Genomic DNA, 24,663 nt, shown 5'->3' on the forward strand with positions numbered 1-24,663 from the left:
CCCTGAAGATAGTGTTATGCTCGAATTGGGGACCCCCAAAAGACCACCAGGGACCCAAGATGGATGTAAGCAGCAAAGAGGCCTTTATTACTTGCTAGCTCAGTCCTCCATGTGCACACACAGCAACTGGTGACACTGAGAGGCCCTGAGCCCAGGGTTTGCAGCAGTTTTATACATTCTTAGGAGAAGGCAGGGACCCCCACATACATCATGGTATCTCTTAGCAAATCATCAGACACGGCAGAAAAATCAAATAACAACTCTAAAACATGATTAGCACATTCACTGGTGGGAACAAGTTGGGTAAAAGTGATTGGTTACAAATATTCATTTGAACTGATTGGTTTAAGCCAAGAGGGGTTTTCATGCTGAATTAAGTGGTTTCCCAACATGTAATTACTGGGAGGGTCATATAGCATCCCAGATATATTCATGTCTTATGCTGATTAGTGGCTGCTATGGGGTTACTATGGGTCTCCACCTAGCCTGACTGAGTCAGGGATACCTGGCGCAGCAGACCTCTCCTGTTATTTGTAGATAAACCACTTATCAGGGTGGGAATGTGCCTAGGAGTGCTCTGTGGGTCTTTCCAAGAACAAATGTCATGTCCCTTTCTTGGAGAGGCTTAGCTCTGAGGCAGAGGCTGGTTTTTCACTAGAAGAGTTAGTCATGAGTTGTAGGTCTCTGTCTTGGGAATCAGGGGCTGGTAGTTTTAAAGAAGTAGTTGATTGAATGGCTGGTTGGTGAATTTGTGTATCTGATCTTGCAGGAACTTCTCTAGGCAATTTAAAATACGGAGTTCTATTAGGAGAAAAATAAAGAGGACTAATAGGGGTCCTGTGAGGGGCAGGAGCCAAGGCTACACTTGATTGAACATTCGCCCTGGAGCCTGTTGGCCTAGTTGCTGTCTCCTCTTTTCTAGATATTCCTGTCCTTCATTACTCCCAGGAATGACTGTGTTTTAGATTAACTCTTTTTGGTATGTGTTTAAGATCAAGCTGGTCAAAATTGTCTTTGTTTCTATCATTAAGAGTCAGCTGAGTTCCCATAGGGATCACTCATGGGAGAACTTGAAAGCAGCTTCTTAGTTCTGCTAGTACTATCTGCAGTATGATGGGTCCAGGTCTTGCTTGACCATGTGGCTTTCCTTGGAAGCATCAGGGACATCTCCTGTCTCAAATAACCCTCTTATTCACAGCAAGTTTACTGATAGGCTTGTCATTCTCCAGTGGTCTCATTAATCTCCCTGATCAGGAGGTTATGTGGCCCAGAGTTGCAAAGCTCTTTAGAGAAGTTTCCTGTTCCCTAGATTCAGACTGACTCAGAGGGCAAGAGTCAAATATTGGTTTTCTTGGGCATTTTAATTTAACTTTAAGTCTTGATCTTAAAGATCCAGCAAAGTCAGTTTCACTTTAAATTAAGAGTACTGGCTTTTAGCTGAAGTCAGGGCTACTTTGGAGTCATTCTGATATTTAGTAAGATGGTAGGCAGAACCTTATTTCAGGGAAGGCAAGGCATTCTGATATTTAGTAAGATGGTAGGCAGAACCTTATTTCAGGGAAGGCAAGGTTCTTTATAAATCTTAGGTATTCTAGTATTAAAATTGATCTTTGTTTCTTAAATATAATTTTATAAGGTTTACATATATTGTTGGTTGATGTTACATGAATAATAGCTAACAAAATATGATGTTACATTTAAATTCCACCCAGTGTATAGGACTTCATATTTATCTTATTGATAACAGGTCCAGTTATAGAAAATTAAATGATATAAATAAATCTCCTATATGTTATTCTTATAAGTCTAAAGTTACCATGCACCTTTAGTTTGGAGAACACCAGCTTGATATAATATTTGGTTTTTGTTGTTGTTGTTGTTGTTGTTTGAGTTTCTATCTTAAAGACTTACATACCTGGAAAACATGAACACATTTAATGTACAAAAAAGAGTAATACTACCACAATTAATATTGATGGTTTAATATTAATCGTTTAGCTCTTAAAGAAATAACATACTACAATATTGCAAAATAACAGTTGTTGTTTAACCACAGTTGCATAATGCTTAATTCCTTCAAGATTACTTGCTAGAATAACTTACATATATAATCAACTTACACAGACCTTCTTTATCACTTACTGAATCCTATATAGCCAACATAAACATACCTTCTTTATCACTAGCTTAAACCCTCTTATTTACTTAATCATATACACTCTCTTATCCCAAAACACATTTTCCTCCTATTAAATCCATACTTAGAACCTTCTAATTTTTTTTCACATCTGTTAACTCCTTCTTTATTCACACTTTAAAACTATCCTTGTAAATTTCTGAACTTAGGCAAATTATTCTATTTTAATAAGTGATATTTTGTTATTTGAAGTACACAATTTATCCCATCTATTTACCATTTCATGAAAACATAAACAATGTTTAAGTGTATAGAAATATACTGTTGTAATGATGGACAAGACAAGGCACCTAAGATAGCGCTGAAGATGGGGAAACAGTTTTATTTGGTTGCAGCCAGATTCAGATGGCACCTAACAGAAAGACCTTTCAGGAATTGGACAAAGGCATGGAAAAAGCCTGTCCCAAAGAACACACACACCCTGCTGCATCCAATTTCAGAGTAAGTCCCAGACACACCATCAGCAGCCCCACTAGGACCCGAGGGAACTAGCTGTGAGCACCTCTGGGAGAAGGACCACAGGCCAGGAAGGGTGAAGGCCTGCAGGGGTATTGGAAGCTCATCCCACCACATCCCAGCAGTGTGACTTTGGGCAGGCTGCTGCACCTCTCTGTTCAGCCTGAGCATGAAAATGCACAAGTTACTTGCCTGGTACACAGCAAAGTGGTGCTGCCATGGCCAGCAGTGCCAACCTCGCAACCCTGGGAAACTGAAGCAGGCTCCAGATCACACCCGAGTGTGAGGACTGACTGGCCCATGGCACCTGGCCCCTCACCCTGTGCCGGGTCCCCAAATGGAAGGGGCTGGGCAGCACTGCTGCAGCCTCGGGGCATGTTGGGCTGCCTCTGAAGATGCGGACCACTGACCCGACCCACTCCCTTTGCAGCCTTGGTCTCTGCCGCTCTCAACCTCCTTAGCCCCCACTGGACACCGCTGCCACCTACCACTCACATATCAGCCCACCACCGCCAGTTCTCTCGAGACTTCGAGACTCCACTCCTCTCTGCACTCCCCCGCCCTCACCCCAGGGACAGCAGACTGGTCTGGGTCACCGAGCCTGAGCCTGGGGTCAGAACTAGCCATTATCAGGACCTTTTATCCATATCCCCTTCCTGGAAACCTCTCTACCAACCCCCTTGACCTGGAAGGATTAAAACCCAGGTGCTGTCATGCTTTAGTTTGGGGCCCAAGAAAGACCCCCAGAGACCCACATCAATGTGAGCAGCAAAGAGGCATTTATTGCAAGCTAGCTGGGTCCTTCATGCACAGCAACTGGGGGTCTGAAGAAGTTTATACACTGTTTGGGGAAGAAAGGCACCCCACATCCATCACAGCATCTCTTAGCAAATCAACACACACCACAGAAAATCCAACAACAACTCTAAAACATGATTAGTGAATTAAGTGGCGGGAGAGAATAGGGAAAGGATTCTTGGTTAGTTCAAGGGGTTGATGCAATTAAAAGTGATTGATTTAAACCATGAGGGTGTGGCAAGGAGGGGCACATGCCCAGCCGCAGGGCCTCTAGTTTAGATATTGGCCACCACACCTAGCAGGGCCTCTAGTTTAGATATTGGCCACCACACCTAGGTGGGAGCATCTGGAATTTCAGATATTTCAATATCTTGGCCTATCTTCAGCGATCACCATCTGTGGCTTTTTTAGAACTGTTTCCACAGAGCTTTTCAGTGGTATTTTTCCTGACTTTGGGACTATAGTAGGACAAAGGTTAAGTTTCAGAGCAAAATGAGGTCACAAGTAGAATGAGGTTGCTTAGGTCTTTCAGTGGATCTGCAAATTAATACAAATATGGAAATCTGTATGAAGATTAAAAAAAAATAGAAATGAATACTGGGCATATCCTCTGCCTGAGTGCTCAGGAGAACCTAGTTTTGAGCCCTGCTCTCTCCTTCACTATTTATTCAGGATCACTTTACAAAAGCACTCTTTCTTGAGGCTGTGACTCTCATCATCTTAACACAGTGATCCCAGGTGATTTCTGTGAAACCCTGGCAGAAAAAAAAGCAGAAATGCTAAGGGAATGTCCTGAGACTGAGGGAAAGGGGCCCACGAGCATTCCATTAATTGTTTTTCTTGATAATTTGATGGTTCTTTTTTTCTTTGTTTTTTTTTCAGGGTTAAATTATAGAAAAAATACTGAAAATTGAAAAGCAAATGTGTTCATGAAGCCAGAATTAGACAGGCAGTCAGTACAGATAGATTAATTTTGAGTGATTCCAACCATTTGGAGACTGTCCTGTAGGGAAGAATTTTAACTCTCTCAGAGTGCTTCTTTGACCCTTTTCAAGAACTTCACACCTCCACCTGTAACCTAATCTGTCCCAATAATTGCCCCTCTTTACAGGAAGCTTTAAGGTGGTTCATTTGTCTTTGGCTCTCTGCACTGCCCTTCCCCCTTCAGCTCACCTGTGTTCCATCTTTTGGCCACCCCACCAAGAATTTCTTGCCCTAGTTTTGGGCCTAGTCAAGGATTCAGGAAGGAGAAAAATAATAAGAAAAGGTAGGAGAACAAAGGAAGCCTAGAACACAAAAAAAGACAGAAATCCTCACTTCTTCGGACACCAGTGTTATCGTTGTTTACCAGTGAGGAGTCCTTGCTTCTCCAATTTTGAAGTATAACACCAGAGAAGCACGCAGAGGCAAGGTCAGATTGGAAAGTAGAAGTTTATTAAAAGACAGCATAAAAAACTTCTCCCGGAGGAAGAAGGAGACCCAAGAGATGGTATCCATCAAAGGGAGATGTCTTTCTCTTTTTATAGCTAAGGTTTTCTTTTAGCTTTCCTGCATTTATATCAGTGTTCCTGTCCTTTGTTCTGTTATCTTTCAGTGATGGAATGTAGGTGGGAAGGCCTGAAGAGTTGGGCACACGTGAGCCAAAGGTAGGTAGCCTTGTGAATCCAGCAAGAAGAGCTGATCAGATTCCCTCTAAGAGTGGAGGAATGTAAGAAAAATGTTCTCACATCTTTTGAGAATTAACTTCTGAACTATTTAACCAAATGGCTTATCCTGTTCTTGTAAAAGGTGTATCCAGCAAAGAAATGAGAAAATTTGGAGGCTATTCTTTTAAGTTACATCAGGAGGGGGCTAGTTTCTGCTTCAGAGCACAGAGGGCTCTGTCTAGAAATCACATCACCATCAGCACACTCAAGGACAGAATTGAATGCTTTCTTCTGACTGGGAGTTCAGGAATTCACAGAGATAGATAGATGATATATAGATATACAGATATATAGATATAGATAGATTATATATATATATATATATATATATAAAGAGAGAGAGAGAGAGAGAGAGATAGGTAGGTAGATAGGTAGATAGATATACAGCACAATTCACAATAGCTAGAATTTGTAACCAACCTAGATGCCCTTCAATAGATGAATGGATTAAAAAATGTGGCATTTGTACACAATGGAATATTACAAAGCACTAAAAAAATAACAAGATCGTGGATTTTGCAGGCAAATGGATGGAATTAGAACAGATTATGCTAAGTGAAGTTAGCCAATCCTAAAAAATAAATGCTGAATGTCTTCTCTGATATAAGAGGGGTGACTCAAAATGGAATAGGGAAGAAGAGCATGAGAAGAAGACTACCACTAAATAGGAAAAGAGGTGGGAGGGAAAAAGAAGGGGAAGGGGAGTTGCATAGAAGATGGAAGGAGGACCTCATTGTTACACAGAATACATATATGATGTTGTGATGAGAAAAAAATAGTGTGTTGCTGAGACCCACAGTTTAGTTGGAATGACACCTGGCATTTTGCTAGAGGGAATAGTTGAAAGGTGACCCTGCTCCGGGAATAGGGCAGTTTCAGGATTAGGGCAGATCGTGCTGCCTTGGGTACCCGCTACTTTGGAGTTCCAGTTGAGTTTTCGCGGAGGTGGGGGTGGGGTGGGGGGTGTTCATGAAGGATTGGCACATGGAGCCCGGTGGAGGGAGTGTGTTGTGTGTTTCCAAGAAGTGTTCTGAGAAGTGTGTGTAGAAAGCTGGTGAGAGTTCAGGAATAAAGACTTGCTGTTTGAACATACAAGGCTTTTGTGGTGGCTTCGTTATTTGTGCCCAGACAGACTGTTGCAGTGTGTTACATTAGACTGAATAAAGAGAAAGGATGGAACAGGAGGGCAGGAGTAGGGAGGATAGAAAGGGCAGCAGAATACAATAGACAATATGATTGATGTATGTACATTCCATGTATGTATATGTCAAAATACATTCTGCTGTCATGTATGACTAAAAAAATTTTTTAAATCATATGGTAAAAAAAAAAAGTTCCTCACATCTTCTTTCAACTGCTTGAGCCCCAAACATTGCTTTTTTGATATGAGCCCCTAAACAGCAACCACATATGTGAAACTATTTTTAATGTGAGACTATCACAAATCCTCTGCTTTATGCAAGGACTATTGTTTTGTTTTGTAGACATGCTCCCAGATAATATTTATATAGTGGATATATAGTGATTTATTTATTTTAGATTACATATATTGCCTTAATGTTGTCTCCCCCTCACTTTTTTTATGTAGTGTTTTATGTTTCATATTCTCCATTTATAAAATATTTGTGATACAAATACAGTGGTTTTGTTGCATTTTCCATACCATGCTGCATTTTTATGACTGTAATGAAATATACCTGTTTTTAAGTTTCTCCTGATAAGAAATTTTAAAAATGTTTTCTTGTCCTTGATTTTTCAATTCAGTTCTCAGCCATTTCCCAAGTTTATTTTAAATCCTTGCTATAAGCTTCAGAAGTTTTTCTCAAACATATTATCCCCATTTAATAGAAAGTTCACCAGATGTAATTTTTTAATTCTTTTATTTTCTTTTCCTTTTAAGGGGAGAGGAATGAGTAATTAATACAGGATAGTTCTTCTAAACCCCTGTATCACAAGCCCTTTTTAATTGTATTTTATTTTAGTTTCAGTTTTCAGACAAAGTGTTGCTTAGATGCTTAGGGCCCTCTCATAATATTTAGGCTGAATTAGAAATTGTGATTCTCCTGATTAAGTCTCCCAAATTATTAAGATTGCTGACATGAGCCACCATATGTGTGTAACCCCCCTTTTTGAAAAAAATGTGACTACTTAACTCTTAAGAGAATTTAAAAATAATGATGAATCATGGCTCCTAAAAGAGATAAGATTTGACTTGGGTTCATGTATATTTGTTCTTGATATGTACTTAAAAATTGTGAGCACACAAAAAATCATATTTGTAAGATCCTGTCTCAAAACTAAAAAAAAAAAAGAAAATATTGAAGATATAGCTCAGGAATAATATTTCCTCAGTTTATCCACCAGTACTAGACTCATATAAACACACACACACACACACACACACACACACACACACATACACACACATACACTCAGTACTTGTGGGACTTTGAAAATATTTTTTGATACCAAACAGTTGTATAAACCTCATCTTTTACAAAAGGCAGAATTAGTGCCATAATATCAGTAGTCCTTTAGCCTTATCTGGGTACAGAAATTTGGTAATGTGATTTTACTCCTACTATAGCCAAATGCAGAATGTATTCTCCAAACTTTGGGTGAGGGCTCTTCTTATTTTTTATGGCTTATATATATGTGTGGCTATGAAAGAGTAGTTTTCAGGTACCTAGTCAGGAAATACTTTTTAATAATTTTGCTTTTGCTTTTAGAATACTATCTCCTTGATGAGAACAAGTCCATCTTAATTTATTTGATTCTGAGATATCATGTGATGGTTGCTCATCTTTGTAGGCCAGACCTTACTGTGAGAGCTGTGGTCAATCAATTATTAAATTTCAATGTGATGGGCATGATAGAATTAAAAGAATGAAAAGGCCAAGTGGTCACCCTTAATTGCCAAAATCAGGGTGCTTGTAGTTAACATAATAGAAAGTAAAGAGGAAGAAATTAACACAATGATCTGACTTATGTTGATCCCTGGCATTGGCTAATCAGTCATGGTGTTTCTAAAAGCCAAAAAGATGGGAAACCCACTAAATTCTTACTTGACTTATATAAACAGAAAAAAATTTAGGGCAAATGTACAAATGTCTTCCCCAGGTCATAAAATGTAAAATGATCTAATTATGAGAAATACTTGAAAAATGGAGATTTATGAATTTTTTAAAATATTTTTCTTATTCTTTCTTTCTTTATTTTTTGTATTAGAGAATAAACCCAGGCATGTTAAATCAGTAAGACAAATCTCCAGCACTATCTATTTTCTTTTTAATTTGATAGAGGGTCTCACTAAGTTGCCAAGGGTCTCACTAAGTAGATTATGGCCTTGCTAATTTGCTGATGTTTACTTTGATATATGCTGTCCTCCTTCCTAAGTCTCCTCAGTCATTTGAATTACAAGCTTGAACCACTATGTCCAGTTTGTATTTATTATTGCCTATTATTATTATTATTATTATTATTATTATTATTATTATTATTATTTTACTTACACAGAAATAAAGGCAAAAGAAACAAATTTGCTTATTTTATTGACAGATTTTTTTTCTGGTTTCTCATACAATACCTGATTGATTGCTTGATTGATTGATTGTAGTTTTGTATGGACAGAATGGTTTAGTTTGTTTACTTTTACGTGATTATATAGATTGTTCACAGTTTCTCACTCATGTTAGGCAAGTGCTCTACCACTCAGCTACAGCCCCAGCCCCCCAAAACCCCATAGAACATTTTAATGGCCAGTATCTGTGCAGTATCTTTATATTTATATTTTATTACAATTGTAAACTTCCTTTCCCACTTCTCTGGAGAGTTTCATACTTTTCTCTTTTCAAGTCTGGCCTCTATATAGAAATAATGAAAGAAAATGGAATATGTGGAGCCTTTACACTTCATTTGTTCTAGTTTGATTATGTAGGGCCAATATACCCCTGCATTCCAATATGGAAAAATAAATGTAGGAAACCTTTTCCTGAATCCTGCTTACCTTGGGAAACTCTGCCACATGGGCAGAAAGGCATTTTTTGAGAAGCTCTTGTTCTCACCAGAATGAGGTGTCCTCCTGTTATCTAGGTCAGTCCCATCACCACTGAGATACAAAATGAGGAATCTGGCATGGAGAACAATAAAAACAAAAAGAAAAAAAGAAAAAAAAATAGAGAGTGAAGGTAAGAATTCAAGATATATAAAATCATGGAGAGAAGACCATAATAAAGAAAGAGGGGCATCAAGACTTCCAATGAATTGAAGTTGGTTGGATTTGGATGATGAAGTTGGGATATATTGATTTGTTAATTTATATGTCTAACAAATTTTAAGTGTGTGAGTTTTGATTATACAGATGAGGAAGAAAATTTTGAAACTCCTATTTATGATATTTGTGTATCTTATTTAGATTACAAAATGGCTTCTTTATTTAGTTGAAAGGCACTGAATGGAATCAGTAAGTTGGGGCTAATTATCTTGCCTTTCTTGAACTGTGATGTGGTGTCAGGAGTATAGGAGGAACAACCAAAGTGTTATTCCTACTATATCACTGAATGAAACATAATCACTCAGCACAGAATTATTTACCTGTAATCACCTAAATGTATGTGTGTGTGGGGAAATTTCTCTCATTCAGTTGAACAGCTCTGTGTCATATGCCTACTCAGCAATCTATCATTTCATTCAGATATGGCAGTCACAATACATTCAGAGATCAATCAGGATTCAGAAGCTTCCTGATGGAGCTTCACTGCCACTCAGGGCAGTCAGCAAGGCTTCAGTCATGTTTTCCAGCAAACATTCACTCCTTTGTCAGCTATCACTTACTGTTCACTTCATTATTATGATTTAAATTTGATGACATAGCCAAGTACAGTGGTTCACTTCTATAATCTCAGAAACATGGAGACCTGAGGGAGAATGATAACAATTTAGAAGCTAATCCCAGAAGTTTAGCAAAGATCTGAGAAATTCAGTGAATGCCTGTGCCTAAATAAAATAAGTTGGAAATGTGGCTCAGTTTTTAAGCACCACTGGGTTTTGTTTCCAGTAACCTCCCCTTAAAAAGACAAATTTCATAATAGAGAATATGTAAGTTAAAAGAAAGTCTGATTTGTGAGATTTGGGTTTTTTTTTTCAGTGGTAGAGTGTTTGACTGGTATGTATAAAGCACTGATTTCATTCTCAGCATCACATAAAAATGAATAAGACAAAATAATTTGTTAATCTACAACTAAAGATACTTTTTTGAAAGTCTGGTTTTACATTGTTGCTAAAAAGAGAGAGAGAGAGAGAGAAAGAAAGAGAGATATTTCCTTTTGCAATTTTGGGTGTTATGAGTCCAATTTCTTAAGTGTGAGTTTGTGAAAATAGAATAGTGTAAAAATAGTGTCAGGGCCATACTACCTCTAAAGGCTTTCAGAGAGAATCATTCTTTGTAGCTTTGCAAATATGAAGGCTTTAGATTTTCTTTAGTTTTTGGCCATAAAAGCTCAAAAAAATAGAGCACTGACACTCTATCTTTTAGTCACAGGCAACAACTTTCTCAATAGGACCCCTAAAGCTCAAGTAATAATGCCAAGGCTTAATACATGAGACAACATAAAATTAAAAAGCTTCTGCACAAGAAAGCAAACAATTAGTAATGTGAAGATAGAACTGACAGTACTGGTAAATATATATATATATATATATATATATTTTAAATATATATCTAATCTTTTGCCTCTATATCTAGAGTATTCAAAGACCCCAGTAAACTTTACACAAAACGTTAAGTAACCCATTAATAAATGGGCAAATTAACTAACCTAACACTTCTCATAAGATTAAAGACAAATGGTTAGGGGCTGGAGTTGTGGCTCACTGCTAGAGTGCAAACCTAGCATGGGTGAAGCTCTGGGTTTCATTATCAGCAGCACATAATGAATAAATAAAGATATTTTTAAAAATAAATAAACAAACAAAATTTCAAAATTATCATGATCAAACTGAGTTTACAACCTATGCTGAGCACACAAAATCTTACTACTTAAATAACTTAGGAAAATGGTGAAGAAAGCACACAACATATAGAAGAACCTTTTCAAAATATACAGATGTCACAGTGATCTTAGGGGTCCATGGAAAGAGTGAGCCACTGAAATTCTTTATTATTATACAGGGGAAAAACAAGGGGAGGTTCCATAAAAAATTTTATCCAAAAAAGGCCAGAAGTAGTACTACAAAGAAACAAGAAGGCAGCTCCACTCCAGTTAAGTAACACCCACTCCCAGAGCTGTACCTTTTTATCTCAAAAGGGGCAAGTGCACTTGCATTGCAATAGGTGTAATATCAGTCCAGCACATCTTTATTCAGGTCTTAAAGGTGTGTTCATGTCTCCTTTCTAGAGTGACACCTGACACAACATTATTAGAAATAAGGACAATACAAAGAAAACTATAGTATTATTTCATCTTATACCAGTCAGAATGGCAGTAATAAATGAAAATATAATAATAAATTCTGAAGAGGATGTGGAGAAAAAGAGACACTTATATATTTTTAGAGAGACTGTAAATTTGAATAACCATTATGAAATCAGTATGGAGGTTCCTCAGGAATACTAGTCATGGATTGAGTATATGACTCAGTGATACTTCTCATCAGTATGTATTCTGAAGAATGTTATTTTACTATACATATCCATGTTTAAGATACATATTTATCAACATAATTCACAATACGCAGACTATGGAATCAGCCTTTATGTCCAACTATGGATGGAAAAAGTAAGAAAAAATGTGCTATATATACACTATGGAATTTTATTTAACCATAAAGAAAAAAGAAATTATGACATCTGCAGGAAAATCAATGGTACTAGAGAACATCATGTTAAGTAAAATAAAGATCATTTGTTTTCTTTTATATATGGAATTGAGCAAGCAAAACAAATGAAATAAAAGGTGAGGGTGGATTGCCTGAAAATAAAAAAGAGATCAGTCAAGAAAAAGGACCAAGGAGTGGGAAGTGAGGGGGTGCTGGGGAGTCAAATTGAGAAAATTTTATTGTGTGTATGTATGAAAATTTTATAACAAATCTCAATATTATATACAACTATAACACACCAATAAAATGTAAAAAAATAAAGTACTAAAAATATTATGAAATATTCTTCAATATGCTATTTCTTTCAAATGAAGATTTAGGTAAGTCAGATCTTCTCCCAGAATGAGTTAGATGATTCCTTAGGTCTGCAGTCTGAAAAAGATGATAAATCTGCCACAAATGTGATATGGGATAAGATATTAGAGGACATCACCTTTGATATTCTGAACAAAGAAAATTCAGAAATCACCAAACCCAAAATCAATTTAAGGTAGAGTAAAGAGGCACATGCAGAGAGTTTAACTATGTTATTTACTATACCCCTATTATCATCTCCCAGAATTGAAGAACCATGCATCAACCTCACTAACATATTATTTGCATGTTATCATTATATGCCACCAACAATTCTTGTGGGCCACTGGCTTTACCCTCATATTTGTGCAAATATATATATTTTTCTTTCTTTGTGTATGTACAGGTATTCTTCCCACATTTCTATGATTTTGTTCTGAAAATTTCTGATGTCATTTCCCTTAAATTCACTCTTAACACTTGAAGTCAGTGTATAAATGCTTTATTTTATGTGGTTGAAAATGATGTGAAAATTTCAAGGCCAACCCTATTTGACTAATTATACATTATAAATTAAAACAAATCTCAGTGCTACTAAATGACTTATTTTTCACCCACCTTCTCATATACAGTGTTTCAGGGATTCTCAAATATATACATTTGTGGTGCTGAATCATCAGGATAACACTCCAGGTTGACCAATTGTATGTGTGTTTTTATTGAATGTACTTTATTGGTCCTAAATATTTAATGTTCCTCCCTACAAAGAGCTTGGATGTGGATATTATATAGAATGCTTAGAATCATCATTTTCATCACACTTCACAAGACTAATTTTTAAGACATATTCTCATTTGGAAACAAGGGAAATTTACCAGCCCTATGCAGGTGAGGAAATAATTCCCTATTTTTTTAAAAAAAGAAATAGCCTTTAATTAAATTGATTTTTAAAAGATATTGAAGAGTAATATATTAGTGCATTAGAAAAAAAAGAGTGACGTGAACTAAACTTCAACTATAACAGAGTTGACTGCTTATCTTTTTTAAAGAAAGAGTGAGAGAGAATTAGAGAGAGGGAGAGATAGAGAGAATTCTAATATTTATTTTTTAGTATTTGGCGGACACAACATCTGTTTGTATGTTGTGCTGAGGATCGAAACGGGGCCACACACATGCCAGGTGAGCGTGCTACCACTTGAGCCACATCCCCAGCCCAGAGTTGACTGATTATTTTAAAGAAGGTACAAAACAAAACAGAAGATGACCAGAAACCCAATATTTTTAAAGAGGTAGACAATTTTAAATAGGATGTGGGTTGGTCAATGGGAAAGTCATCTGGGTTAATTAACTGTTACTTTGGTAACTTTTGCTTCTGCTCTCCACTAAATTGAAGAGAGACATGCTTCCTATCTTATGGTATGTATGGGAAAAGAAACAGAAATTTCTATACATTCTTCAGTTTACTCAAATATTCACTTTAATAGGTGTTTGATTCAAGCCTACATGATAGAGCTGTATGAACAATATAAGGTTTTTTAAATTAAATCTTCATAGGGAATAGCTAAAACCTAGTACAAATCAGGCTTAGAGGAGCCAGGCTATAATTGTATAAAAAAGAGAAAATTTCTAAATCACAGGAAACATGACACATCTACAACTTGAGCATGCAAAGAGGCAACCAAAAGCCTTATATTCATCACAAATTGGTAATGTTTCTAAATGTCGCTCCTCTAAATTTGGAATAATAAAGGGAGCTATATTGACACCTAATTTATTATTCTTTCCTTCTCATCTTGAAGACAAAGCATCTACTCTTTCTGCTGAAGTGAAGGTCAGCTCTTTCCAAACCAACAAACGTTAGGGTCACATCATGGAAAAGAGTAGTAGGAACAAACAAGTTGGGGTCAAGCATATGTGAAAGAGCCCAAGAACCCCCAAATAATGGAGAGATCCAGAAAATAACATATAAATATCTTCTGCAAGTTTCTGGTACCATTTTATATTTCTTGGATACAAGGGGTCTCATGTCATCACATATTTGTAAGGGATCCAGGGATAAAGGTGGAAGTATTTAGTTTTTAAGAAGGCTTTAAGAGAGTTATGGTGAAAATGTGTGGGAAAAATTTTGGAAGAAGTTATTATAAAGATCATGCTCATGCTATGGAAGGTGTGAACATTTTCTGTTCGACATTTATTTTTACTCTACTTTCCACTGCATTTCCAGGTACCTGAGTCTTCTCAGCCCATCATCTCCTTGTTTACTTTATATCTGGTGGTAATATGAGCCGCAATAATTTGACTTGAATAATATATAAATGAACATTTATGTTGAGATTTTTATTCCAGGCCTGGTGTCATAAAGTAGTGGACAACTTCTGTACAATGCACACACACACACACACACACACACACACACACACACACACAAACTTAATACATAAAGGCACAAAAATTTAATTCTTCTTAAAATCAATATTTTATTTTCTAATACGAGAGGTGTGTAATACATAAAGTATAAATAAGAGGCAATATATTGAAAACTATTTACAGGAAAAATAAGTAAGTATAATGTGAGATTTTTAAATCTTTATGAAATTTATCCAATAGTAAAAAACTCATTTTTGTTATATTTACCTATACACCTAAACACATAAAAAATTAAACTTATTTTTACAATATGTGATGCTGTTTGATGTATTATTTCAAACTATATTCCAATTGATTATAAGTAAATTCACCAAGTTTTTTTTTAATTTACTCTCCCTATAATGTTAAAAATATTTACATAGAAGACAAATTAACAAAATTTTTAGACACTGCCTTTTCCATTTCCACCTGGCACAGAATGTGATGCTGAGATCCTCAAGCTAACCCAACTTCTCCTCTGGAATGTATAGGAAATGGCACTGTGAAATTTTCTTGTCAAAAATATTCCCATTTGGGTATCATAACTTTGATTTTCAAAAAAGATTTTTTAAATTCTATGGAACACTTTAATGATGCTGCCCTGGAAGTGACTCACGTTTTTCAATAAATTTACATTTGATTCATATAAGAACCCAATTCTAAGGCCAATCATATTTTGGAGTCCTCCTACTACAAAGTAGTTATCAGTTCTATTTTAGGTTTTTATCTATCAACAGTGTATTAATATTTTTGCTGAATATTTTTCCTCAGCACTTGTTAGTATTTCTACTTTGCTCTTTGTGCAACATTTGCTAAGAAAATGAGAATCTTCACATTTGAATCAAAAACCCCACAGGAAGAATCTGTGAATGTCATTTACTGAGTCTACAGATTCTTTGTTTCTTTTGTATGGTTTGTTTTGTATTGTTGTATTTTTTTGTATTATATTATTCTTTGTTGTTGTTGTTTTTGGTACTGGGAATTGAACTATTTTGTATTTTATTTGGAGACAGGGTCTCACTGAGTTGCTTAGTGCCTCACCATTGTTGAGGCTGGGTTTGAATTTGTAATCCTCCTGCTTCAGCCTTCCTAGCTACTGAGCAAACAATTTTTCACCACTTTACATGGAAACACACTCTTTTATTTGTGGATAACATGCTAAGCTCTAAGAATGTCATTTTAATTTTTAAGTTAATATAAGTACTCATACTTTACTAAACTTGCAAAAGTACAATGAGGTTGTGTATATGCAAATCCTGATATGGTAGAAATGTGATGTAAAGTGTAGTTTTTGCTGTATTACATCATTACCAATATTCCAAACAGAGCTGCTGGGTCAAATAAATGTACCCACTGTTAATTTCAGTGATTTGGGAGGCTGAGCCAGAAGGATTACAAGTTCAAAAATCACATAGCTACTTAGTGAGGACCTAAAAAACTTAATGACACCCTATCTCTAAATAAAAAGTGAAAAGAGTTGGTGATTTAACTCAGTGGTAAAGAATGTCTTAATTTAATCGCTTGTGCCCCAATAAAATAAAATAAAATAAAATAAAATAAACAAACAAAACATATAATCTCTATAATCTCATCTTATACAGAAAATCAATAAATTCAAATTCAACAAAATAATTTTGCAGAAAAGAAATTATTGTGTTAGTGGAAAAATATTCTTACATTGATTATGAAAATTAAATAAAATATAAAAAATAAGTACAATGAACTCATGTTGAATTTTATCAGAACTAGAATAATGTAGACAAAATAATGTAATTAAGACTATATGAAAGTAAGACATAGCAATAGAGATAATGTTTGTATCGCCCATTTCTAGTAAAAGGCTTGTAGTGAAGAATACTGGAAATAGTACATATGGCTAAGAAAAAAAATCCCAACAAAGAAATACAACAGTCAAAAGATTTTTCAACAGCCAAGTGTGGTGACGCACACCTCTAATCTCAGCAGCTGGGGATGTTGAGACAGAAACATCATGAATTCAATGGCAGCCTCAACAATGGTGGGAAAATAAAATCTCAGTGAGACCCTGCCTCTAAATAAATACACCAAAAAACAAATAGACATGGCAATGTTGCTCAGTGGTCAAGTGCCCCTGAGGTCAATCCCAGGTACCTCAGTCCCACAAAAAGAGAGGTTTTAAAAAGCACTTAACAGGGAGAAAACATTGCAAATAATGAGTAAACATATGTATATACATGTATGTCAATATGATGAGAGATAAGTTAACATTAAAATGCAGATGAGTATTGTATACTCAGCAGAATGTTAAAAACAATGACAATACAGGCATACACATATTAATAAAGACCTAACAATTACAAAATATTAAATGACTGGAATTGTCAAACACTGCTTGTGGCCACATAACTTTATAAAGCTACTTTGAAAAATTATTTGGCACTATATAATCAAGCATGCCCTATGAACCACCAATTCTACTTCTAGGAAAAACAGATATGCTCCAATGAGATTCTACACAAATTATTTTACTAGGCCCCTTACCCTCATCTAAAGCTGAGCTTAAAAAGAAAACATAAAACTTAATTAGATTTCTAAAAGTATCTACATTTTATTAGCTAATTGTGAAAATTTCTATGGTTTAGAAAAGGCAAATTTTACAAAAAAAGGAGAGAGAGAAAGAAACGAGAGATGAGAGAGAGAGAGAGAGAGAGAGAGAGAGAGAGAGAGAGAATATAGAAAATTCTAAGTAAAATAACAAAATTTAAAAATATTCAAGATGAACTAATGCCCATCTTATCAGTAATGTCAGATGTTTGTGCTTTAATATGACAAATAAAATTGAAAGAGCTCTGGTAAATATGAAATATAATAATCATATACTAATTATATCTCTACTTGTAATATACAGTATGTATACAAAAGTGTCTCTTTAAATTATAGGCATCCATTCTGAGAAATGCATTCAAAAGTCATTTTTTAAAAAATGTTTGCAAACATCATACCATGTACTGACATGTAGATTTTATATTACTACAAGCTTAGGCTATAGGTTGTAGCTATCATTATACATAGTTTCCATCACTGACCAAAAGACCATTATGCCACACATTACTGTATATTATGAACTTAGAGAAATCAGTGTATATCTTAAAATATTATAAATAAATAGACCTGTGAAACTGAAGTGAGAATCTTTAAAAAGACACAAACTGCACAATGATAAGTGAGAGTTTCCACTGCTGATAAGTAGATAAATGATATCCTTTCTAAAGAAAGCTGCTGGAACAATGGCATGCCTGTGTGATTATAAAGCCCCTGTCTCAAAACAACAATAATACTGGGGTCTAATTTTGAATAGAATGAAACAATTGTTTTCAAACCTAAGAATAACAAAGAAAAAAGAGAATTTTTTTTCAAAGTAACAAAAAACAAAATGTTAAAAAATTATAAATTGAAGATGGGTCTGTGTTTCAGTGGTGGAGCAATTGCCACACACATGTGAGACACTTGATTTGTCCTCAGCACCACATAAAAATTAATGAACACAATTGAGATGTTGTGTCCATCTACAAATAAAAATATAAAAAAAAACAATAAATACATTGTGCTTTAAAATAATCAATTAATGAAATGTCACCATTAAAGATACAAAGTGACAGATGAGATGAAATAATTATCTCACTTATAACCAAATACTTAATAGAAAATATGACACCAAGAGGAGAATAGCAAGCATCTTGAATAGCCTCCTTAGATAGGTGATATCTAAGTGTTCAATACTCATAAAAAGGTCAACACTTTAGGAAATTAGAGAATTATAGAATAAAATAACAAATACATAAAATTAAAAAGTATTGATGATGATGTAAAATAAAAATTTATCATGAACTACCAATGCAGTATAAGTTGGTTACTCTTTGTAAAAATTATGTGACTATTGAATATACATCATTATTTCCCACCCGTAGCATGGACTTATTGAAATATATGTCTCTGTAAAACATAATAACATATAAAAATACATTAGTATTGTTGTATACAGCTAAAATCTGGTAGGTAGTTTTTAAAAAGTACATTTAAAAAGGGACAAATAGTAAAGTGCAAGGAAGAATTTTGCTAAAGCTCAGACATGCACATGTAGTATAACAGTACAAAAAACCACATCAGTATTCTATAAATGTCACATTTGCATACTACTTCATACATTACATAGAAGTTTTAAAGAAAAATATGTACACTTTACAGAGAAATAAAAACTTACAGAAGCACATAAAATATTCAATTATTCACATAAAGTGTTTAGATAAAACTCAGCCTTACAAAAACAAGAATTTTCTCTCAATGTAATCTATAATATTTTCCATCAAATTTGAGCATTTTTGCCTTTTAATGAAAGAAGAAACTTAAAGTGAAATAAATAAATAAATACATAGAATTCATCTGTGAAGAAAATTATGTATAAGTACCTCAAAATTTATGCTGTAGAGAAGCAAATGAAGTAGCAGTATCATTAAGTGACACTGATGTATATTCTAAAACTATAATACAATAACAAAGATAAAAAAGTCATAGTATGAACCAAACATAAAGATGATTTCATAAACATGTAATTTTTTGTATTGTGAAGAGCAATAAAGTGGTCTACATCTAGCTCATAAAAAGTAACTCTATATCTAAATGGATAATAAATGCAATCTAAAATCAGTGGTTAGGGCTTGAAAAAAAATGTTCCCTGAGAGTTTGTGTACAGAGTATGTTAGAATTCTGGGTTCAAACTCAAAACAAAATGTAGATTTCAAGGATGGGACTTGTAAGGTTAGAAGATGAAATTTGTTTTAAATAGGATTTTCACCACTGTGACTAAAAGACCCAACACTAAATTGTAGAGAGGAAAAGTTTATTTGGAGGCTTACAGTTTCAGAGGCATTAGTCCGTACAAGACTGGATCCATTCCTCAAGACTCAAGGTGAGAAAGAACATCAAGGTAGAAGTGTGTGACAGAGGGAAGTAGCTCACATAGTAATCATGAATCAGTGAAAGAGTCTCTGAATTTGGGGTATATGCAAATATAATGCGAAAACCACACCCTCGATTCCACCCTTCTCCAGCCACAACTAACCACTTCAGTTACCATACTGTTAAGCCCTCCATGGATAAATTCACTAATTATGTTAAGGTTATAACCCAATCCTTTTTTCCTACAAACCTTCCTGCATTGTCTCACAGATAAACTTTTGGGGAATATGTCACATCAAAAATCATGACAGAAATAATGCAGAATATGAGACTTCTGACTCTCTTTCAATCTACTGATACACTGAATCAACATCCACTCATGTTATGTGTTTCTCTTTGACAAAGTCATAAGTGAGTTGAGAGACATAGACCCATTAGACAACTGAGAAAATGCCTGCCTTCCAAACAGGTAGAAAAAGCTAGGGTATACCTGGACATTAGAATTGCTGAATGAAGTGCCACACATTTGGAACAAATTTCCCCAAAGTCAGGGTCACCTTGAATAAAGAGGATTAGTATTAGAACTGTAGAATGCTCTGTGATTTTCATTTTAATTTACCTAGTGGTCAGAGAAAAGGTGATATGCAAGTATCAAAATGACAAAGTGGTAATCTTTTATGGCTAAGCAAGTCTCTCCATGTGTTTCATCACCTGAAAGCAGGGCAGAGAAATTGCATCTCAAAGGTGTTATTTTATCCCTAGAAGCATTTTTTCCAACTTCCACTGCCAAAACATGAATTTCTCTCTTGCTTCAATTACATATTTAATAGGGCAAAATTCATCAAGCTAATGATAGAATAATTGACAGCTTAGCAATTCCTGAGCCACCACTACCCTTGCTCACTCCAGAAATAATTTCAAGCCTACATAATTTTCCCAAAATGAGTTTGTCCATGCACTGAGTTTCTACTCTGCTCAAGGGAGTATAGCCTAAACATCAAGCTCTAGAAGCAAAGGTGACTGACCATGTGCAAATCTTCATAGATTGCAAACAATTGGATTTGCATTGTTTATAACTACTTCCAAGATCTAAAATTTACAGTAGTATTGCAGAAAATAGATTAGAAACCACATTACCTGTTTTAACCCAGAGTACATTTAGAATACACTCTTCCTCTGGCTACTTGACAGCCTGGAATCTAACAAAATTATATCCAAAATTTAATGCCTCAGTCAGACAGCTAATTTCCTGCAACCTGTACAGTGATGTCAGAATGGCTAATATAAAAATATGAGATTTAGGGGCTGGGGTTGTGGCTCAGTGGTGGAGTGCTCATCTAGCATGTGTGAGACATTGGGTTTGATCTTCAGCACCACATAGACATAAATAAACATAAAATAAAGGCATTGTGTTCACCTGCAACTAAACAAAAGTAAATAAAAGAATACTTAGGAGTAAAACAACAAAAAAATGTACCTACCAAAAGATAGTGGGTACTCTAGATCATATTTACATGGATCTTGTAAAAATGTCAGTGAGAGCATAAATTGAATAAAGATGTTATTGAAAATGGTGTTAAGGTTCTGCAAAATATTCAAAATTAAAATGCCTAATGATTCAATGTTAGGAATTCTGTGTATCTACCTAAGGAAATTTGAGTCATTACATCATAGAAAACACTGTATTCCCATTTTCCATGTAGAATTATTCACAAACCTGGTAAAAGAACAGAAGCACCTTCAGGTTAAAGGGTAGGCTGGGAATTTTCAGCAGTTTTAAAGGCTAAAAGTGGAGGGTCATAGGTTAAAAACAAGCTTTAAAAAGTCAGGGAGCCACTAAGTGACTAAACAAGATTTTAACTCAAAAGACTATCAACACTTTTATAAAATAATATTTATAAAAAGGCTAGTTATATAGATCACTGTTTGAGTAGCCCTTGTTTTAATAAACAGTGCCAACAATAAGCCAACCAACCAATAAATAAATAAATAAATAGATAAATAAATAAATGGTACCCTACTGATAGGGGACAGAAATATGTGAATGGTAGAAGCACATTAAGAAAAAGTCTTTAAAATGGGCCCAATATTCTAATTCCATCCTTTTTTTTCCAAGAAGCAATTTACCTGCAGCACTGCCTAGCTTAACTAGAGAGGATATGTCATTTTCCTCCACAAAACATTATATGAAGAACAAATGCAGTCCCTAAATATTGTCTATAAGAGTAACCCAAGTTACACTAAAGGGAAAAATTTTCACCCTATCAAAGATCAGAACTCAGGAACATAAAAATAATTTCTATTAGCCATAAAATTTACAACAATTTATGCTTAAGAATCCAATTATAAATTGTGAGCATGGGCATAGTTAACCTAAAGTTTTAATGAATGTGGGTACTTGAGTTTTTGATGTTATCCTATGCTCTGTCCAAAGTCAAAAAGTGGATTGGGGCAGGATTCTTTGGAATATTTTCTTATATCCCCAATAAAACTGGAGTGAATAAGAGCCATATTGTCTTTTTCATCTCTTAGAGGATCCACTGTCTCCCTGCAGAGTGCCTCTTTTTTTTCCCACATCACTTCTAATAAACACATGGCTTCCTGTTCTGAGTGATAAGTATAAAAACTTTATGTCTTGATTGAAAAAAAAATGCATTTAAATGGGTGTGTCTTCACACTATCTCAGTTTCCCAGAGGGCTTCAGCCATGTATTACTAAAAGATTCTTGTCAGCTGAAGGGCTTCCAAAGATGCCCTTGAGAGCCTCTACTTCATACTTCATACTATTTTATAGAAAGGAAAGTCTCACAGAATTATAATCTCTAGGCACCCCCAAAGACTTTAGGCATTGTATCTATTAAAAATTTGTGTCAGGACATTAGGAAACCCAAAACATTCAAATATGGGGAGTTGCAATGAGGACAAATCACACAATAATTCTTCAAGGAGAAATCTCAAATGAGAGGTTGTGATATAATTTCTGTTACCTGGGAAGGCAAAGGGAGGAGAGACAGGGTTTTGTTATTATTTTTCAAATTGTCAAGTTACACTTGTCTTTTTTCCTCTCATGTGAAATGATCAAAAAAAGAAACCAAAACTTCAAACAATTCCATTCAGTTCTTGAAAAAAATTAGAAATACTGCATCCATTTTAAATATAGCATGAAAAAAAATAATAATCGACAAAAAAAGGACACAATGAAAGCTCTAAAAATTGAACAGAGCCACACCTGAAATCTTAAAGTGTCTCAGGAGCCTGAAGCAGGAAGATCATGAGTTCAAAGTCAGGCTAACAAAGGGTGAGGTACTAAGCAACTCAGTGAGACTTTGTAAATAAAATTCAAAATAGGGCTGGGGATTTGGCTCAGGGTTTTAGTGTCCCTGAGTTATATCCCAGTACCCCACCAAAAACAGAATATTAATAGAAACCTGGAAATGTAGAAATATATCCTGAGACATATAAAGAGCTAGGCTGGAAGACAGAGTTCTTGATTTTAGGTACTGCTTTTCAGTCATTTGGGAAGCTCAGGAGAAAGAAGAAATGTGGGCTCCTTCAGAACACATCTGTTTTCATGATTAAAAAGAGTACATAAAGTTAGGGTTTTCCCCATTATCTTCCAAGTCTTCATCACACAATATGGGGACCTGCTGGGCTATGGCACACTGATTTTCAATCAGGCCTTCCAAAAATTACTAAAAACATGATAAAGTGATGTGACAGGATGCCCAGAATCTAGCTAATTACCTACACTTCACTAGAATGGTCAGAGGCAACTGAGAACAGAGCTGCCACAGAAAAGCCTTGTGGCCATCAGACACTGAAGAAGAAAATGCAGTGTCCCCATTTCCCATTTATAATGCCCTATATTACCAAGCCCATTAACTCAAACAGCCTCCTATCCAATCTCAAGATACCAGATACTCACCATTTCTTGGCTTTCACAGTGCCCAGACTTCTCTCTATGATTCTTTCAGCATCTGTGTGACACAGAAGCATGGGGCTCCTGAGGATAGAAGAGGAAACCTAGAAACAAATGTGTAAAATGGCAGACTTGCCATAATAACCCAGACTTTGAAATCTCACCACCTCGTCATTGGCTGTGTGTGGATTGGACAGTTTTAATGAAAGTGCCTATGACTGGACAGGGTTTCAGGCACTGTCCCAGGCTAAACTTAGTGAACCTATGTTCTGAGTTTATTGCATCCAACAAGGAAACAGACTAGAATGACAAGTTCTTGGCTTTTTTTTTTTAATACTGGCACTGAATCTACAAGGGAGATTGCTGTGAATGCCTATAATCACTTCTGCTTTTTTTTTGAAACAGAGTCTCACTAATTTGCTCATTGTAGCCTCAAATCCTCCTTCCATGGTCTCTCAAATACTTGATATTACTGAAATGCACAAATGCACCTATTGTTTTTATTTTTTTTTGATTTGTGTAACAGTGAACTGAATCCACAGCTCAAAACATGGTTATTTTAAGGCAGTACTAGGATCTAGCATTTTTCATTTATGACTATATACAAGGTCAACTCAAATTATGAGTAACATATTTGTATATATTACTCATAAATAGAAACAATGCTTCTGGGCATGATTTGTACCCCTGCAATCCCAGCAGCTCAGAAGAGTGAGGCAGAAAAATAATGAGTCAAAACCACTCTCTACAGAAGGTGCTTAGCAACTCCATGAGACCCTGACTCTATATAAAATGCAAAATAGGGCTGGGGAATGTGGCTCAGTAGTTGACTTCCCTTGCCAATTCCTGGTAATGCCCCCTCATTACATGATAAAAAATACCTTAAATTTTACATAAAATTCTGCTCTATGGTTTTAGGGAGAAGAATCTTTGAGTTTTCAATTTGTAATCCATCCCTGAAGCAGCAATATCCATCAAAATATTTGTGAAGCAAAAGTATTACTTTAAAGTTTCTAGTATTAATGTTTAAAACAAGAACACATGAAATAACTTGTAATAACTTAAGCCACTCTACCC

General features: G+C 35.3%; 1 long non-coding RNA gene across 2 annotated transcripts; it reads right to left on the minus strand.

Moving 5' to 3' along the window:
• Nucleotides 1–1,860: 1,860 nt before the first annotated feature.
• Nucleotides 1,861–23,691, minus strand: LOC144371326 (uncharacterized). Of its 2 annotated transcripts, XR_013431413.1 has the most exons (4): nt 23,593–23,685; nt 20,159–20,225; nt 9,164–9,286; nt 1,861–1,915 (listed from the first exon to the last, which is right to left on the minus strand). It is a non-coding gene; the product is annotated as an uncharacterized LOC144371326 (long non-coding RNA). The 2 variants fall into 2 exon arrangements; XR_013431412.1 differs by lacking the exon at nt 20,159–20,225 and having other exon boundaries at nt 23,593–23,691.
• Nucleotides 23,692–24,663: the final 972 nt, after the last annotated feature.

This window comes from Ictidomys tridecemlineatus, chromosome 16 (genome assembly GCF_052094955.1).
Source record: "Ictidomys tridecemlineatus isolate mIctTri1 chromosome 16, mIctTri1.hap1, whole genome shotgun sequence".
Classification (NCBI taxonomy): Eukaryota; Metazoa; Chordata; class Mammalia; order Rodentia; family Sciuridae; genus Ictidomys; species Ictidomys tridecemlineatus.